The sequence below is a fragment of the Tupaia chinensis genome, unplaced genomic scaffold (genome assembly GCF_000334495.1).
Source record: "Tupaia chinensis unplaced genomic scaffold, TupChi_1.0 Scaffold000226_1, whole genome shotgun sequence".
Lineage (NCBI taxonomy): Eukaryota > Metazoa > Chordata > Mammalia > Scandentia > Tupaiidae > Tupaia > Tupaia belangeri.
In genome coordinates this window covers 4244156-4257107 of record NW_006159701.1, presented here as the reverse complement: position 1 = coordinate 4257107, position 12952 = coordinate 4244156, and the positions used below count along the sequence as shown (strand labels likewise).

The 12952-nt window shown below is 44.1% G+C and overlaps 1 protein-coding gene and 1 non-coding gene across 2 annotated transcripts in view; both read right to left on the bottom strand.

Annotated features, from left to right (window-relative positions):
* Positions 1-12952, bottom strand: part of KREMEN1 (kringle containing transmembrane protein 1) — an 84706-nt gene that overhangs the window by 23112 nt on the left and 48642 nt on the right. The gene's annotated exons all lie outside the window — the stretch shown is intronic.
* LOC114007753 (U6 spliceosomal RNA) lies at positions 8601-8707 on the bottom strand. Its single transcript, XR_003549339.1, has one exon. It is a non-coding gene; the product is annotated as a U6 spliceosomal RNA (small nuclear RNA).

The window sequence follows — 12952 nt, the reverse complement described above, 5'->3', positions numbered from 1 at the left end:
TGAATGCGATGGGAACCTATAAGCTCTGTTCACAACAATTTGGTGAGCAAATCTAGGCAGCTCGTGTCCAATGGAGCAGGGGGTTCCTGAGAGGCACAGTGAAGTAAGTCAGTGGGAGTCTTACTACCTACGCTCTGCTGCTGTTCTAAACCGTCTGAATGACAATGGCCTGAGGTTATCATCCTTGCCCTTCAAGTCAATCACTTGCCAGATATTGTCAATTTTACCTCCTTAGACTTCTGCCCACACCCCTCTGCCCACACTGTCTTGTCCCCAGTCCAGGCCACCACTTCCACCCACTTAGACCACTGCATCAGACTCCTATTACATCTCCATTTCTAGTTTATTTCTAGTTATGGGTTGAGTGTATCTTATCCAAAGTGTGTGTTTGTGTGTATACATATACACACATAGAGAGAGGGATATAACTGAAGGTAGGCCCCAAGTGTAAACAGGAAACGCATTAATGTTTCATGTACACCTTATACACATAGCCTGAAGGTAATATCATACATTATTTTTGTGTTGCAGTGTTTTGACTGTGACCCATTAGATGAGGTCGGGTATGGAATTTCCTACTTGTGGCGTCCTGTCAGCACTCAAAAAGTTTCATTTTGGAGCATTTTGGATTTCAGATTTTCAGATTAGGAAACCTGTACTACCATGCAACTAGAATAATATTTACCATACATTCCAGGCAGAAGGAATGGCAAGTGCAAAGGCCTGAGGCAAGAGTGACCCTGGTCATTGCAGGAACAAAAAGAAGTGAACATGATCAAGTGACAGAGAGAGGAAAAAGCAGCAGCAACTGGAGAAGTACAGAGGGCCCTGCCTAAAACCCCTGAAGCTCCCTGGTGGCCCGCCAGGATCAAATCTAAACTTCTCACATGGTGCAAAGGCCTGCCCCATCTGTGCTATCCCACTTCCTGTCCCCTGCCAGTAGGGCTGCTCTCTCTACTCCTCAGCTCACGTTCTATACCAAGGTCAGACTATAGTATACTGGCAAGTTTCCCAACTGCACCTTGCTCATGGTCTCTGGATTTCTGCATGTGCTATTCCCTTTATTTAGAATACTTTTCCTAGGGCCAGCAAGTGGTGTGGTAGTTAAGGCACTGGACTTCCACATGGCTGATCATGGATCAAGTCCCAGATCTAGTGGTTTGTTTTCTTACTTTCCCTCTCTCTCTCTTTCTGTTTCTTTCTGGTGAGCACATATGCCCCATAGCAAATTAAGAAAATAATAACAATAAATAAAATTAAACAAATAACTCTTTAAAATTTTTTTGAGAGAGAATTTTGCTATAGGGCACGTGTGCTCGCTGGAGAAACAGAGAGACAGAAAGTGAGAAATCATCCCCCAGGGGGGATGGCCACACCACAATCCCTTCTCCTCTGTTCTCCTTTTGGGATCTTGGGCATGCACGCACACATGACTGGTGTGTTTTAAGCTGTCAGGTCTGAAACTTGAACCATGGTTGATTATGTGAGAGTTCAGCAACCATTATGCCATCTGCTTGTCTCTAAACAAATAATTCTTCTAAAAATGCTCTTCCTGGGACTAGAAGATGACATAATGGTTACAATGCTAGACTCCCACATAGTCAACCATGGTTTGAGTCCTGGACTGATGGCTTAAACTCACACTGGGTGCATGTGCATGCGTATCCAAGATCCCAAGAAGAGAATGGAGGAGGGTTTGCAGCATGGCCATCCCCCCAGGGGGTGATTTATCACTTTCTGTCTCTATGTGTCTCTGATGAGCACACACACCCTATAGCAAAAATCTCTCTCAAAAAAATAATATTGTTCCCTACTTAAGATTTTAGTTCAAGTATCATTTCTCCTGGAAAGCCACATGACCCCCCTACTTTCCCCACCCTATTTGCCACAAAAAAGATATATGCTTCTGCTGTGTAATTCGATAGAAATCTATGCTGGTTTCATTCCAAACACCTGTTAACTTGTCTCTCTTCCCAGTTAATTATGAACAACTTAAGGGCAGGACTGTTTCCATGAGTGCAGGAGAGCATTTCCCAGGGCCTGCAGTGGTCCCAGCCACACAGACCCTCTGTGACTCTGTGCTGAAAGATTAGCATGTCCCGCGTCACCAGCTGAAATCATGGAGTGAGTGGGGATAGGAACTTCTCTGCAGCAGGGAGTGAACAGGACAGAGTAGGAGAGAAAAAGAGCATATGACAACATCCCCTAAAGCTAGTAACCACTGGTTTGGATGCCTTTCTACTCACTCCTCTTCAGTTATCGAGAAACATCATTCTGGAGAACTGAGTTTTCCATTAAGGTTAGCTTTAAAACCTAAAATTTTGGCCCATCTGTGGTAGTGCATGCTGGCAAATGTTGCTACTTGACAGGCTAAGGCCACATGCGAGGCCTGGTTTTAATTCCTGGCACACACTCAAACCTGGGCATACCCTTGTAGTTCCAGCAGCTCAGAAGTTTGGGGCAGTGAAACCAGGAGCTTGCAGTCAGGGTGGCCAACATGGTGAGACCCTGTCTGAAAGAGCTTGGTGTGGTGGCATGTGCCTGTGGTTCCAGGGACTTCGGAAGCTAAGGCAGGAGGACTGTGACATAGCAACCCTCTGTCTTAAAAGAAAACAAAAACTTTACTATTTTGTCTTCATCACTCTGGTGGAAACCTATCTAACACGCACAAGATATTTTTTAAGAAAATTTAACTTACTTTAAATTTTTCTTGGTGACTTGAGATTGTCAAATGTACTTCACCAAAATGGCCCAGACTGGTGTGTGTTTTTATGTTCTTAAATGGTTAATTGTCTTCTTTGTTGCTGTCTTAGTCTGGACTACTGCTGTGGATACCAGCTCCAAGAACTGGAATACCCATTTAAAGAAGAGGACATAGCAGGGCACATACCATAGAATAGTGACTTAAACAATGGACATTTATGGCTCTCATTCTGGAGACTGGGCAGTCCAAGGTCAGGTACTGGCAGATTTGGCTCTTGGTGAGGGCCCTCTTTCCGGCTTGCTGTGCTCTCTCATGGCAGAGGAAGGGTGAGCTCTGATCGCTTTTCTTTCATAAGGACATTAATCCTATAATAGGGACTCTACTCTTGTCACCTTATCTAAACCTCATTACCTCTCAGGACCCCATCTCCATATAGCATCTTACTGGGGTTAAAGTTTCATAATAAGAATTTTTTTTTTTTTTGGAGAGGTTTTTGCTACAGGGTGTGTGTGTTTGCCAGAGAGACAGAGATAGAGAGACAGAAAGCGAGAAATCACCCCCCCGCAGGCGAGATGGCCACGCTGCAATCCCTTCTCCATTCTCCTCTTGGGATCTTGAGCACACACACACACGCATCTGGTGTGAGTTTAAGCCACTGGGTCCAGGACTTGAACCATGGTCGACTACATGGGAGTTCAGCGACAAAGTCATTATGCTAACTGCTGGTCCCCATAATAAGAATTTTTCAGGGAGAAGTGGGGATGCAAATATTCAGTCCAAAACGATTGCTTTGAAGCCTGCTGAAACCTCAGAATGTGAGAAATGAAAGGAGTTCTGAAGAGCATCTATTGCTTACGTCTATCAGAGCCTGCAGGCTTTGCAGACCCTCCTCTTCATTTGTTGCTTCTTAGGCTTAGAACAAAACTGTGGAACTCATTGAAATTGTTTGAAAAATACTAATAATAAAAAACAGGCTCTAAAAGACAGCAAGCCTTTATGTTCCTCTTTTTTTTCCTAAAGGTTTTTGCCATAGGGTGAGTGCACTCACTGAAGAAGAGACATTAGTGAAAGGGGAAGTGAGAAATCACCCCCCTGAGGGGCTAGCCACACCATAATTCGTTCTCCTCCATTCTCCTCCAGTGATTCTGGGCACGTCCACACATGTGCCCAGCCTGATTTTCAAGTTGCCAGGTCTGGGACTTGAATCGTGATTGGCCGTATAGGAGTCTAGTGCCTTAATCACTATACCACCTGCTGCTCCCTTTTCTTTCTTAAAAGTTTATTTATTTATTCAGAGGTCTGTTTTGATATTTTGCTTATTTGTTTGCTTTTTTTAAAATTTAACTTTATTTATTCATTCTTTAAAAAAAAAAATTGATCAGAGAGAGACACAGAGAGGGGGAGAGATGAGAAAATGAGAAAGCAAGCCAACAGGTCTAGGACTCAAACCATGGTCAGTCATGTGGGAGTGTCTAACACCTTAACCACCATGCCACTTGCTGGCCCCAAGGTTTGGTTTGGTTTTGTTTTGACACAGAGATCTTTGCTTTTAGCCAGTGTGCTCAGGGATGTCCTGAGATGAGAACTCAGGACCTTCTCATATGGCTCCAGTTGTGTTACCACTGCACCTACCTGACCCCTTCCCACTTCCTGCCATCCATTTTGTAGCTCAGGAGTTGTTTTTGCTGCTCACTTCCAACGTTTAGCAATATTCTGAAGGGCACTAGTGTTACCATCATATGTCTACAAGCAGTAGCATTTTGCAATGAGAAAAACCCCAGGGTAAATTCTGGCCCCTGCATCACAGCCTTTTGAAGCTCAGTTTCAACAGTGAATGAATGAGAAACAATATGGGCCTCAAAGAGTTCTTGTGAGAAATAAAATGAGATCATGTAAATAAAGTAAATACCACAAGGCCTGGCAGGATAGAAAGTGCTGAATAAATAGTGTTTATTATCATTATATATAATAAGGCTTTCATCCTTTACCACACAAACAAGAACAACTTGCTGAGTAATATAAAAATAAAATAGCTTTGATTTAAAAGACAAAATCAAAGGCAGCCACCTCGGAAAACTGTTTGATTCTGGATATTAAAATATTAATCTCTTACAGCTGTAGGGCATAAAGAGCATTTTTATATAAGTCATCTCACATGAGGTTCTAGCCCTCTCAAGAAGGCAGGGCAGATGATGCTATTCAGATGACAAAGAAAAACCAGTTAACAAGATTAAGGGCCTCATAAGGGGTCATACGAGGTGGACTAGCAGAGTGCCGGACAGTGCAGTGGTAAAATGCAATGCTCTGTGGGGCCAGCCCCACGAGAAGGTTCTAGGTTTGTGTCTGGATGCCTCCCTTATTATGTTGGGCACACATGTGCCCATGATTCCGGGTTGGCTGAGGCTGGAGTGATTCAAGGTGCCAGAACCCTACTGGAGGTACCATCTCTCTCTATATATGGAGGAAATAAATAAATAAACTTAAAAATATATATACAGAACTGGTGGGCAGGGTGAACTCCAGGGATGTACATCTCTATTCCATGGTTTTTACTTGGTGTCCTGCCCCCATTCCTTAGAGAGACAATCTTGGAGCTAAATGGAAGTGGCTCTCTGAGAATAAAGACTGAAGTTTTAAACATGTTAGTCCCTCAATGCTCTGTGCACTACAGAGGAAGCCTCTGAGGGCTGCCACAGCTCTCTGGCTCATACTGGAAACTGTGGGTCGAAGTCGTGCCGGAGCTGACACGTCATGCAGTCTTCAAAAGCATGACTGGTCAGCTGAGTGGGTTTCCAGACTGTGTCCCACCCTTTGCTTTTCCCAGAAAGAGGGAGGAGAAGTCAATCTGAAAAAGGATATTTGTTCTCAAATTCTTTTTTACTTTCAAGGCCACTTTAAAGTCCTGTGGCTTGGTCATACATTTTTTCCTCTTACCAAAGAGGCTTCATTGCATTCAGTTTTTTGAAGAATCATATCAACATACAAATGGACCCCTTGCTTATCACAGTTGAGGCTTCCAAACTCATAACATCTCTTCAGATGTTTAGAGTTCCTGACCAAGATAAAATTTGTAGAGATGGCTGAGGGGAGAAGGTTCTTCATTCAGATTAACCCAGAACAATAGTTCTTTTACTACTGTAAGGAACCATTGGGAAACAACCAGGCAGGCTTACTAAACACACATCATGTTTGAATACAACCGTGTCTTCATTGTCAAGATGCCACACACACCCTTGTGGAGCCCCATGGCTGATAGTACCTTCTCAGAGAATCTACTCCCAAAACTGCTGCTGCTTGGGAATAGGCCAAAGGAGCCATTTTCTGGCCACAGCTGGCCCATCCTAGAGCCATCAGATTCTCTCCCAAGAAGCAGGATATAGGACTCAGTGGATTACAGGTGCTGGAGTTGTAGGGATCTGTCAAGTCGGAGTTGAGGTAACCAGACTCATGTCTAGGCCTTATCAGTGGATGAGTGGGCTGATCCTGTTAGTCCACGAAGAGGAAGAATGGACACCATGCTGAAGGAGAGAGGCAGATATGGGAGGCCACAGGGCCCCAGAGAGAGATGGCCAGGGTACATGCTTTCTTTCCACATTCCTGGGACACAGAGATTGTGTTCTGTAATAAACCCCAGTGTCCTCTCAATAAATTATAGTAAAAGCGCAATTTGAATAAAAGCCTTCAGGCAGCATGCTCTTACCAGATCTGGGGTATTTGCTTTAAAAACCAGAAGCAAAGTTCTTATCCTCTGGGACTAGCAGATGGCATAGTAATTAAGGCGCTGGACTCACAAGTAGTCAAACACAGTTCAAATCCTGGACCTGGCTGCTTGAAATTCATGTCAGGCATGTGTGTGTGCCCAAAATCCCGAGAGGAGAATGGAAGAGAAGGGATTGCAGCATGGTCATCCCCTGTGGGGGGGTGATTTCTCACTTTCTGCTTCTCTGTCTCTCTCTGTCTTCCTGGCAAGCGCATGCGCCCTATAGCAAAAACCTCTCACAAAAAATTCTTGTCCTCTAATCTAAAAATTCTTTTCAAAGCCCCTCAAAACTCCTCTTATCTTTTTCTTAAAAGTAAAATTGGTCTCTTCAGAAATGACATAATTCCTCTGTTTATTTTAATACCATTTAACCCTGTGTTGATACCATCTGATCCAGGGACCCTACGCTGGTGTCTCAGTAGCTGATTTCTCCTCTCTGTGAGAACAAAAACTCAGTACACTGAGTTTTCATGGGGACCACTGGGGTCATATTAGAAGACAATCATTTCAACTATTTCTTTCAGGGCATCTATGGATTAAGTGGGTTTATCCTTACTCAGGCCCATAGTCTCAAGCACATTCACCCATTCTGTCCCCATCTTCAACTTCTGTCATCTTTGGTCCAAGTTCTTATCATAATATGACCTTGCCTAACGTCTAAAATTTTATTTCTAAATATAAATTCTCCTTTTTAGTCATTCCAGTTCTTTGAGCAGCCTTACTGGTGCCTCTGCGTTTCATATCAACTCAGTCAAATAAGTAAGCACAGCTTTTTCTTGCTCTGTGACATTCTTCCTTGAGGAGGAGGGAGTAAGAGCTCCTAAGGATCCTGATCCCATATGGCTCAGATACATCACAGCGGTAGCTCCCTCCTTGGGCATCGGAGAGGGGGCTCCTTCTCTGAGACTTCATTTCTGGTCATTTAATTTGGTAGATAGTCACCAAAGAATGCACTAGCCATTTCCCCCCTCCCTGTACATGTGCGCCCCTCCCACTCTAAGAGTTGGGATTGGTCTCCCCTTTCCCTAAATCTGGGCAGACCTTGTGACTTGCTTTGATCACTGCAATGTGATAGATGGCTGTGTTCATGCTTGAAGAGGACTGATAGCTTCTGCTTCCCCTCTCAAAAGCCAGCCACCATATAAAAAGTCTGGGGCTAGCAGGCGGTGTGGCGGTTAAGGCACTGAATCACACGAGTCCTGCTATGCAGTCCAAGTCCCAGACCCAGTGCCTTGAAAACCACGCTGGGCACATGTGTGTTCATGTCCAAAATCCTGAGAGGAGACTGGAGGAGAAGGAGTGTGTCTACCTCCCCCCAAGTGGTGCTGCTGATTTCTCATTTTCCCTCTCTCTGTTGAGCCCATGGAACAGATAGTAAAAACTAAAAATTAATTAAAAAAAAAAAGAAAAAAGTTTTTCCCACTATACAAGATGGCAGGTGAAAAGCTACAAAGCAAGATACTAAGGAGAAGAAACCTAACGCCAAAAAAGGCTGATGCCAATGGCAAGGTTAAAAAGAGTGACCCCTAAGGCTAAAAAGCCCAAGAAGGGGAAGCCCCATTTGCAGCCGAAACCCTGTCCTAGTCCGGGGCATCGGCAGATACTCCCAGTCTGCCATGTATTCCAGGAAGAACATGTACAAGAGGAAATACACGGCCACTAAATCCAGGATTGAAAAGAAAAAGGAGAAGGTTCTTGTGACTGTCACAAAACCAACTAGTAAAGACAAGAATGGTGGTACCCGGGTGGTTCAACTGCGCGAAATTCCTAGGTATTATCCTACTGAAGATGTGCCTTGAAAGCTGTTGAGCCATGGCAAAAAACCCCTTCAGTCAGCATGTGAGAAAGCTGTGAGCTAGCATCGCTCCTGGGACCATTCTGATCATCCTCACTGGACACCACACAGGCAAGAGAGTGGTTTTCCTGAAGCAGCTGAGCAGTGGCTTGCTACTTGTAACTGGACCGTTGGTTCTCAATTGAGTTCCACTGCATAAACACACCAGAAATTTGTCATTGCCACCTCCACGAAAATTGGTATAAGCAAAGTAAAAATCCCAAAGCACCTTACCGATGCTTACTTCAAGAAAAAGAAACTGCGGAAGGCCAGACACCGGGAAGGTGAGCTCTTTTTTTTTTTTAAATATGGAACACTTCATGAATTTGCGTGTCATCCTTGCGCAGGGGCCATGCTAATCTTCTCTGTATCATTCCAATTTTAGTATATGTGCTGCCGAAGTGAGCATGTGGTGAGCTCTTTGACATAGAGAAGAGAAATACGAGATTTCAGAGCAGCACAAGGCTGATCAGAAAGCTGTGGACTCACAAAATGTACTAAAAATCAAAGCTGTTTGGTGTTCTAAATCTTTTGCCAAGAACCTAATAAGTGATTTTACATACACACACACACACACACACACACACACACATATATATATGAAAGCAAGTCTGAAAATCTTGCTGGAAAGAGAGGTCACCTGAATAGAGGCCTAAAGCCACCCTGGATGGACTGGCCTCAGTGGAGCTCCCAGCTGATGCAGCCATTGGATTGAGCCCAGGTGAAGGTAGCAGAAGGACCACCCAGCTGACACTCAGCCCACCCACAGAACTAGGAGAAATGATAAATGTCGCTGTTTTCAACCCACGGAACTAGGAGAAATGATAAATGTTGCTGTTTTAAGTCAGCTACTGTTTGGGGTGGCTTGTTCTGCAGTAATAAACAGCTAAAGCGCCTTACTTGATAAAGGTCAGTCCTGGTTCAAGAGGAGTGATAGAGCTACATCCCTAGGAAGATGCCCTCAGTTTGCTGACTGGGACTCCCCCTACCCCCACCCCCCACCTACCAAGGACACTACAAATACCCCAGGCAAGGAATCAGAAAGGCATCTTCTGTACTTCCTACTATTTCATACCTTATATTCTCTACAGTCATCAAATTCTGTCTTCTGCCTAAATACATCTTGGACTTAATCCTTCCTGTCTTACCTCACAGCTGCCATCATAGGTCAGGCTATGGCCATCATCTCCCTGCCCCAAACTTCCTTCCTCTGATCCATCCTATCAATGGACACTGGGCTCATCTTCCTAAATCTGGACTTTTAGCACATCAGTCAAAAGTTAACCAATGGCGGGCAGGTGGTTGGAGGTGTTGGATTCCAACATGGCTGACCATGGTTCGAGTTCCTGACCTGGCAATTTGCTTTCTCCCTTTCCTTTTCTCTCTCTCTCTGGTCAGATGAAAAAAAAAACAGTAATAATAACAACAAATGCAATTAAGTCAATAATTCTTTTTTTTTTTTTTTTAAAAAAGGTAACCAACAGTGGGTTTCAAGGTCTGACTTGGTTTTCTGTCCACCCCTCTACTCCAGGCATTCCAATCCCCCTTCCTCTAAATCTCTGACAAGCTATACCTGACCAGATGAGTCCTGACCCATCCACATTTCTCCCAACTTCCACAGTCTTCACTAAGTCCCCAAGTTGTTAAAAACTGGCAGACCTGGCAGCTTGCTTTCTTACTTCCTCTCTCTATGGTCAAATTAAAAAATAATAATAAATAAAATTAAATAATCCTTTTTAAAAAAACTCTCAGCACTTATCTCACAATTCAACACTTATTTATATGGTAATGTGGTCATCTCTAATTTTCTACTTTTTTTTTTCTTTTTTTGGAGAAGTTTTTGCTATAGGGCACATGCACTTGCCAGACAGAGACAGAGAGACACCTGGGGGGGTGGCCACACTGCAATCCCTTCTCCTCCATTCTCCTCTCAGGATCTTGGGCATGCACGCACATACGCCCGGCATGAGTTTAAGCCACCGGGTCCAGGATTCAAACCATGGTCGACTACATGGGAGTCCAGCAACATAGCCATTACGCTAACTGCTGGTCCCTACTTTTTTTTTTAAAGAGAGATTTGTGCTATAGGGCATGTGTACTTGCCAGAGAGACAAAAAGTGAGAAATCACCCCCTGGGGAGATGGCCATGCTGCAATCTCTTCTCTTCCATTCTCATCTTGGAATTTTGGGCATACACGCACATGTGCCCAGTGTATTTTAAGTCGCTGGGACTTGAACTGCAGTCAACTACGTTGGAGTCCAGCAACATAACTATTATGTCACCTGCTGGTCCCTAGATGTTTATAACTCAGATTCCTAATGACATTATAAGGTTGAGGGACTATTTCTTATCTTTATATGTGTGTGTGTGTGTGTGTGTATGTGTGTGTGTATATATGTGTATATATATATATATATATATATATATAGTTTTTTTTTTTTTGAGAGGTTTTTGCTATAGGGCGCGTGTGCTCTCCAGAAAGACAGAGAGAGACAGAAAGCAAGAAATCACCCCCCCTCCCCAGGGGAGATGGCCACGTCGCAATCCCTTCTCCTCCATTCTCCACTTGGGATCTTGGGCATGCACACACACACACTTTTTGACGTTTTTGCTATAGGGCGCATGCACTCGCCAGACAGACAGAGAGAGACAGAGAGACAGAAAGCGAGAAATCATCCCCCAGGGGGGATGGCCATGCCGCAATCCCTTCTCCTCCATTCTCCTCTCGGGATCTTGGGCACGCACGCACACGCACCCGGCGTGAGTTTTAAGCCACCAGGTCTGGGACGCGAACCGCGGTCGACTACATGGGAGTCCAGCGACATAGCCATTGCGCCAACTGCTGGTCCTCCGTGTATATTTCTTATAGACACATGCCAGTGTAAAGATTTCCAATGAGTCATCCTTACTGTTCTGAATGTATTTCCCTTTTTGAGCTCCTAGTATGCTTTACACAACTATGCTTTATAACATTTTGTATCTGTCACTGACAAATGTCTATTTGGTTCAGAAAGTCTGTATTTTCTTAATGGAAAATTAAATAATGTGTGCTGCCAAAATCAAAAATAATGGAGCACACACCAGATCTGAAACCATAAAACTGCATGACGAGAACGAACAAATGTGGGGCCTCTTGTGTTCCCTGAACCCAGTACCACACCAGGCCCCAGGAAACGGCCACTGCAGCAGCCAAGGTACAGTACCAAGCCCCAAGCCAGTTGGGTAAAAAGGGATGGACAGGAATACAAAGCAGGTTAAGAATAAGAACAGAACCATGCCACTGGTAGTCCCTTCCCTGGGACTACCAGCATGCTGTTCAGTATTTGCTGGTACTTTCATGCCTACCATGTGCCAACTCCAGGGCTTAGGGTTGAGTGCATTTCTTTTATAAATTTTTTATTTCTTCAATGAGCAAGAGAAACAGAGACAGGGAGACAGCACCCCCGCACAGTACTGAGGCCACCATCCACACCCAGTTCCACCAGACCTGGCTTATGGGCACATGTGTGCCTGGTGTACTCAGAGAAGTCTCTGGAAGTGAACCTGGAATCTTCCCATGTGGGTCAACCTCCCAGAATGTCATTTTACTGCTATGCCCTGTCTGGCCCCAAGGGTTGTATGTGTTTTACTCATTTAATCTTCAAAATAACCCCAGAAAGCAGAGATAAGAAAACCAAGGAGAGTAGAGCCATTTTGCCTACAGCTACTAAGTGATTCAAATCTAAGCCAGTGTGACCTCGAAGTCTACATTCTTCTACTAGCCTCTGTTGTCTCTCTCTGTGGGAAGAGACTTGACTTGACAGCATCAAGGAAGAATATTTAGTGGTTATTTAGTGGCCTCCACTGTGTGAAGTGTGACAGACTGTTGAAAAAGATGGCTCTTGGGGCCAGCAGTTGGCATGAAGGTTAAGGTGCTAAATCTCACAAGGTCGACTATATGGTTTGAGTCCCAAACCCAGTGACCTGAAAATCATGCTGGTGTGTGTGTGAGTGTGTGCCCATGATCCCAAGAGGAAAATGGAGAAGGGATGAAGGGATGGCTGCGTGGCCATCCCCACTGGGGGTGATTTCTCACTTTATTGCTCTCTCTCTGGTGAGTGCATCACCTTATAGCTAAAAGGAAAAAAAAAAAAAAAAAAGAATAGATGGCTCTCTATAGTGGCTGCCAACGTGAGGCTAAGAATAGAAAGGCCACCCTAAATGCCATCAGCACCCCTTTACAACACACAAGCCAAGTAAAATGAGGGTACCTTCTGTGTAGATGCTAGAGAAACCCTTGAGTCTTCATTTCTAATTTAATCTCTCCTTTAAAGAAATATCACAGTTGCCCCAACTCCTGCTTTGAACAGCACAGTCCAGTTGGGAAAACATAACTATTTGCACAAAGTGAGAACAAGCGATATTGAAAGGGGATTCTGACAATGCTAATTTGGGTAGTCTGAAAGGGTTCAGTTACACAAAAATGTTGAGGAATTGTAATGGAAAGACAAAGGAAGTAAAAAAAAATAATCTGTGTAATGTATATTACTGTTATTATTTTCAATATTGCCTTGGATGTTGGCTACAGTTAGAGGTTTCCTTTTAGCTGTAAAGTATAAATGACACACACACATGTGTCTTTGTAGAGAAGGTGAGCTTCAGCTCACAGTGATG